At 52.5% G+C, this 7,063-nt stretch overlaps 1 protein-coding gene across 1 annotated transcript in view; it reads right to left on the reverse strand.

The window, feature by feature from the left end:
• The window catches only part of PUS1 (pseudouridine synthase 1), a 56,179-nt gene extending 49,585 nt beyond the window's left edge, over window positions 1-6,594 (reverse strand). Inside the window, exon 1 of the mRNA XM_075322120.1 lies at window positions 6,508-6,594. The gene's annotated coding sequence lies outside the window, so the exon portion shown is untranslated. The remainder of the gene's footprint in view (window positions 1-6,507) is intronic.
• Between the last annotated feature and the right edge of the window lie 469 nt (window positions 6,595-7,063).

The following is a 7,063-nucleotide window of genomic DNA, read 5'->3' on the forward strand; positions in this document are numbered from 1 at the left end:
ATATTGTCCCTGGATAGAGATGTGCATGAGGGCCTCAAAACATTGTTCCCATTGCAAAGGAGCGGGTCTCCTGTCGTTGTAATGCCCATTCAGAAAGAATGGGCGAAAAAATTTACCACTGGGGGTATACCTGAAACAACGGCCTAACTATTGTAACGGTCATCATGATGGCGCATGAGGAGAAGGAGGAGCAGTCCAGCGATTAGCCAAAGTCCAGAAGTGTGTTAACATGGGTGAGTGGAGGTACATGGCAAAATCCCGTTACAAACTTTAAATTCCGCTGTCATTTGCTGGTGGTGTGGTGAAGTCTGGCCCAATCCAACCCTTGTTCATCTTGATCAGAGTCAGCCTGTCAGCATTTACAGTTGACAGGCGGGTGCGTTTATCTGTAATGATTCCACCTGCGGCACTAAAAACACGCTCTGACAAAACGCTAGCGGCAGGGCAGGCCAGGAATTCCAAGGCGTAGAGAGCCAATTCATGCCACGTGTCCAGCTTGGATACCCATTAATTGTAAGGCACAGAGGAATGTCGGAGTACAGTTGTTTGATCTGCAAGGTACTCCTTGAGCATCTGGGCAAACTTAGGATTTCTTGTGGCACTACCCCGCACCTCAGGGGCTGTGGTATGTGAGGGGCTGAGAAAACTGTCCCACATCTTAAAGACTGTTCCCCTACTTCTGGCGGATTGGACTTGTGCCCCTCTCGGCTGTACGCCTTGGTTGTCCACTGATTCCTGACCTATGCCGCTAGCGTTTTGTGAGGGGAATGCTTTGCCTACTTCCGTCACTATGGCCTTCTGGAACTGCTGCATTTTTCCTGACCTCTCCGCCTCGGGAATAAGAGACATAAAGTTCTCCTTTTAGCGTGGGTCTAACAGTGTTACCAACCAGTAATGATTGTCGGCCAAGATGTTCTTAACGCGAGGGTCACGAGACAGGCAGCTTACCATAAAGTCAGCCATGTGTGCCAGACTCTTAACAGCCATCACTTCAGTATCCTGACCAACACGATGACTGAACATGCTGTCCTCCTCCTCCTCCTCCTCATCATCTACCCTGTCCTCTGGCCAGCCACGCTGAACCGAGGATATGACTGCATGTCATATCCTCAATTTGGCCAGAGAGTTGCTCCATGTCTTCATCCTCCTCCTCGTCATAGTCCTCCACTGCACGTTGTGATGAGACGAGGCTGGGCTGTGTGTTATCACCCACACCCACTACTGTTTCTTGCTCAAACTCATCGCGCTCCGCCTGCAATGCATCATGGTTGTTTTTTGAGCAGAGACCATTTTAGAAGGCAGAGAAGCGGTATGGTGACGCTAATAATGTCGTCATCGCCGCTCACCATCTTGGTGGAGTCCTCAAAGTTTTGGCGGATGGTACATAGGTCGGACATCCATCTCCACTCCTCAGGTGTTATGTGTGGAGTTTGACCCATTTCCCGACGGCTTAGGTGATGCAGGTACTCACCAACTGCCCTCTTCTGCTCACATATCCTGACCAACATGTGCAGAGTTGAATTCCAACGCGTGGGGACATCACACACCAGTCTGTGAGCCGGAAGATGCAAACGGCGCTGAAAGCCGGCAAGGCCGGCTGAAGCAGTAGGTGACTTTCGAAAATGTGCAGACAGGCGGCGAACTTTTACCAGCAGATCAGACAGCTCTGGTTATGACTTTAGAAACCGCTGAACCACGAGGTTGAGCACATGGGCCACGCATGGAACATGTGTCAGCTGGCCTCGCCTCAAAGCCGCCACCAGGTTACGGCCATTGTCACACACGACCTTTCCTGGCTTTAGGTTCAGAGGTGTGAGCCAGTGATCTGCCTACTGTTTCAGAGCTGTCCACACCTCTTCTGCATTGTGGGGTTTGTCACCTATGCAGATTAGCTTCAGCACAGCCTGTTGCCGCTTCGCCGAGGCAGTGCTGCAGTGCTTCTGTGTCGCCCTGGACAAGCCAGGGGCCACAAAGCACAACACTTACACACCCCACACTCCCTGCAGGCATATCATAGTCAAAACACAAAATCCTTGTTGCCTTCCCCAGGGGCTGTTGTCCACACCAGGGGGTGGAGCCAGGCGGTTGGTCTCCACCCACCAAGGAGGAGGGAAAACACAGGCAGTGAGAGTTAAGCTAAGGAAGTGGAAGGAGGAAAGTAGTAGAGAGGAGAAAAGTGACAGCAAAGAGCCTGAAGTTGGTCCGGGTGTGTGGCCCGGACAGGACAGCAAGGTTGGCAGGATGTGGTGACCGTCTGCAGTGGAGGCCGATTGGAGTCTGCCGTAAGGACCATGGACGGGTGGTGACCCGGCCGTACCGGACCGGTATACAAAGAGAAGCCAGCACCATTGGCAGGGGCCTTTCGGATCCCGGCAAGGCTTGGTGTCGCCGTGAATTTGCCAAATCCGTTAGTGAAGGGGACCTCAGGGTTTCCAAACAGCCAAGTCACGATAGAAGGCAACCGTCCAACCGCGAAGGGGAGACACCGCCACCGCCAAGGGCAACCGTCTCCCAGGGCCAGCGCCTGTGGGCAAAAGGGGCTCCTCCGGCCCATATCCAGGTCGGGGAGCGGGTTACCGGTGGGAAACCATCACTACCAACACTGAACTTAGGTGCAGGGAGAGACAGTCATCACTAACCTGCAGGGAGGAACAACCGCAGCCGTCCGAGGGACCCGTCCATCCAGCCACTTGTTTTACCGTGAACTGTGTCATCATCATTGGGCTGAGTGAGTACCTCCGTGCCGTGCGGCACAGCACTGCCCCTGCGACCCTGCACCTCATCAGGCCCCGCAACCCGCCTGTCATCCATCTCTACTCCATCACCGGGCCCCGTGACAACCAACCCCCCTACCCAAGGAGGGGAGAAATAACAACAAAGCTGCTCCCTGTCACAGGCTCCCGGGATCCCCGTCCAGAGCAGCGGTGGTGTCCACACAATCACCACAACCGTGGGTGGCGTCACGGACAATATCCCCAACACCCAAACGACCCCTTTTCACTCACGGGCGATGAGCGCCGCTCGAGTCCCCAGGATCCGGCCATCGCTCGAGCCACCGAGCAGCAGCAGCCGTAGAGCAGCGGCAGCCGGACCCGAGCAGTGGGAGAGCGCAGCGTCCCCTCCTCCGCCCGCGACACTGCCAGCTTGGGACTGGTGTGGAGGGTAAAGTGGATGAGGATGAGGAGGAGGAGGCTGAGGAGCATGACATTCCGGAGCTGTAGAGTGTGGGTGAAACCCTGACTGAGGTAGGGCCTGCAAAACTTGGTGTGTGAAGGACGTGTTCCGTCCCTCGCTCAGACTGGGTCCCAGCTTCCACAATATTAACCCAGTGTGACGTCAACGAGATGTAGCGGCCTTGCCCACATGCACTTGTCCACGTGTCTGTGGTTCGGTGGACTTTGGCTGAAACAGCGTTGTTCAGGGCACGTGTGATGTTTTGTGACACGTGGTTGGTTATGCAATGCGGGGACGGCACACCGGGAGAAATAGTGGCGGCTGGGGACCAAGTAACGTGGGACAGCTGCCATCATCAGGTCGCGGAATGCTTCTGTCTCAACCAGCCTAAAAGGCAACATTTCCAGCGCAAGCAGTCGCGAAACGTTAGCATTTAGAAGTGTGGCATGTGGGGCGTTGGCAGTGTATTTGCGCCTGCGTTCAAAGGTTTGCTGAATGGATAACTGAACGCTGCGCTGGGACAAGGACGTGCTTGATGATGGTGTTATTTCTGCGTGGGCAACTGCAGGTGCAGGGCCGGAGGAGGCTTGTTCGCGGGCAGCATGGACAGGGGATTGGCTCGCATGCACAACAAGCGAAGACGTAGCAGTGACATCAGCAAGCACTGCTCCTCGACTCTGTTGTACATCCCACAAAGTCGGGTGCTTGGCTGACATGTGCCTGATCATGCTGGTGGTGGTCAGGCTGCTAGTTTTGGTACCCCTGCTGATGCTGGCACGGCAGGTGTTGCAAATGGCCTTTTTAGAATCATCTGGAGCCAACTTAAAAAACTGCCAGACTCGGGAAGACCTAACATTTGTACAGGCACCTTGTGTCGTGTTGTTCAGGGGAACAGTTGCCTGACGTCTGCCTGGAGCCACCACCCTGCTTCTTACTGCCTGTTGGGATGCTACGCCTCCCTCCCCCTGTGCACTGCTGTCCTCGCTCTGCATATCCTCCTGCCAGGTTGGGTCAGTTACTGGATCATCCACCACGTCGTCTTCCTCTTCCGCACCCTGCTCCTCCTGACTTCCTGACAATTGTGTCTCATCATCGTCCACCCCTTGTTGAGACACGTTGCCAACTTCGTGAGAACGTGGCTGCTCAAATATTTGGGCATCTGTACATACAATCTCGTCATGGCCCACTTCAACAGGAGCTGGCGAGAGGCCAGAATGTGTGAATGGAAACGTGAACGAACAGCTCTTCCGAGTGTCCAAGTGTAGGATCAGTAATGTCCGTGGATGTGTACTCGGCCTGGTGGTAGGAAGGAGGATCAGGTTCTGAAATGTGCGGTGCAGTATCACGGCTACTGACACTTGACCGTGTGGAAGACAGAGTGTTTGTGGTGGTGCCAATCTGACTGGAAGCATTATCCGCTATCCAACTAACAACCTGTTGACACTGGTCTTGGTTCAAGAGCGGTGTACTGCTGCGGTCCCCAAGAATTTGGGACAGGACGTGCGAGCGACTAGATGTGGCCCTTTGTTGTGGCGAAATTAGAGCTTGCACACGACCTCGGTCTCTGCCTGCACCACCATCACGTCCACTTCCTTGTTCCTTGCCAACGCCCTTGTGCATTTTGCAATGCTGTGCTGACGTGTATTCACTAGACTTGTGCGTTATATCCAAGTTTTTGCAAAACGCACACAAGTGCAGCGGAAAGCTGCCACCAACAGGCACACACGTGTGGTTTTTAAATGCAAGCACGGAGGCACTAAGAACCTAACAGGTCTCTATCCAGGGACAACGTGGAGCCTCCCAATTTTTGGCTGCCCTGCCTAAGGGCTATACTACAATAGACCCACTTCCTTACAATGGGCACTTCAGGTTTACAGGCCATCATGCACGTCTCTATCCAGGGACAACGTGGAGCCTCCCAATTTTTGGCTGCCCTGCCTAAGGGCTATACTACAATAGACCCACTTCCTTACAATGGGCACTTCAGGTTTACAGGCCATCATGCACGTCTCTATCCAGGGACAACGTGGAGCCTCCCAATTTTTGGCTGCCCTGCCTAAGGGCTATACTACAATAGACCCACTTCCTTACAATGGGCACTTCAGGTTTACAGGCCCTCATGCACGTCTGTATGCAGGGGCATTGGTGAACCTCACAATTTTGGACTGCCCTGGCAAAGGAAAATACTACAAAGACTCAGTTCCTCAAAATGGGCACATTAGACTCAAGAGGCCTTCATGTACGTCTCTTCTCAGGGACATCGGAGTGCCACACAATGTTTTACGTAAAATCTTTCATGTATTGATCTCAAAAAGTAACATACATTAGCTCTATCTCACTATTTGGTATGTGCCCTTAACATTTCCACCATGAAAATTCATTTTGGTGTCATTTTGGAAGGTTTTCTGGTGAGTCCGTAAAAATGGCGTAAAACGCGGACAAAATTGTTCACAGCTGTGACTTTTGAGTGATAAATGCTTCAAGGGGTCTTCCCCATGCTGTTGCCATGTCATTTGAGCACTCTTCTGAGACTTTTGTGACATTTTTAGGGTTTCTACATGCTGCCGGTGGTCATTTCACAAAAATACTCGGGTCTCCCATAGGATAATATTGGGCTCGGTGCTTGGGCCGAGTACACGAGTATCTTGGGATGCTCGGCCCGAGCCTCGAGCACCCGAGCTTTTTAGTACTCGCTCATCACTAGTGCTCACTAATCAGTAGATACGAGTACCAGAGCATGTTAGTGCTCACTCTACATTAGATACGAGTACCCGAACATGGTAATGCTCACTCTACACTAGATACGAGTACCCGAGCATGGTAGTGCTCACTAATCAGTAGATACGAGTACCCGAGCATGTTAGTGCTCACTCTACATTAGATACGAGTACCCGAACATGGTAATGCTCACTCGTCGACACTAGCGATGACAGAAGTTTCTCTCTGGGGTTTTACTACCATGTTATGAGGAAAAACACAATTGGCTGCGGCATATGGAGATCTGGCCATGATGTCTGATGTTTAGCCCCACAGAGATCAGGGGCTCCAGAGCAGCCTGACAGCTGCTTATCCCAGTGTTCCTGGTTGGGGAGATGGCTGAGGGCTGTCTGATGGGGATGGTCAGAAGGAGACAGATGGGGAGGGGTAAATGTGCCCAATAGAGTGCCAGATAGGGGGATCTGCAGCTTTCTGCCATCACATGCACACCCTGCTGCTTTCTCATACACAGCAGCTACATAAAGCATGTGGGCTCGGAGAGCAGCACACGTGTCCGGCTCTGCACACACCGTACACTCATCCAGCTGTGCCTGCAGCCCCTGACATGGTGCTAACCTGCTGCCAACGGTGCCCGCCCCGGCAGCTTCTGCTCCGTATCCGGCTTCAACACGTGGGGACGACTGCTTGTCTGGAGCCCTGAGCTCTACGGTAGCCAGGGAGGGACAAAATCCAGCAGCAAAAAGCGTGACTGACTGCATCTATGGCTGCACGAGCTCCCTCTGCTGGAAACTGCTGGGCACCGCGCCGCTCTCGTACTGTCTCCGTCCCTGGAGGCTACTTGGTGACACTCACTGATTTCTTCTTTTTCCTGGCCACAATTAAGGATATTCTAAACAGTTTCAGCAATAACTCACTTCTCTAGGACTTTTTTGGGGGCTATATATTAATTACATGAGAAAGTATTGAGAAGTGGGGCATTGATGGCGAAGGAGATGCTCACACTTTTAGGCCATACATTGGATATATGGTAGCCATTTGTCTGCAGTGTAAAAAGTGAAACAAATTTGTCACATAATGTTTTATACCTATTTATTGTGTATTAGACAATTGCGGCTGATCTGACAAGGAAAGGAGATAATTGGTCTGACTTTAACCCCTTCACCCCGGGGAG

The sequence above is a fragment of the Anomaloglossus baeobatrachus genome, chromosome 1, assembly GCF_048569485.1.
Source record: "Anomaloglossus baeobatrachus isolate aAnoBae1 chromosome 1, aAnoBae1.hap1, whole genome shotgun sequence".
Lineage (NCBI taxonomy): Eukaryota > Metazoa > Chordata > Amphibia > Anura > Aromobatidae > Anomaloglossus > Anomaloglossus baeobatrachus.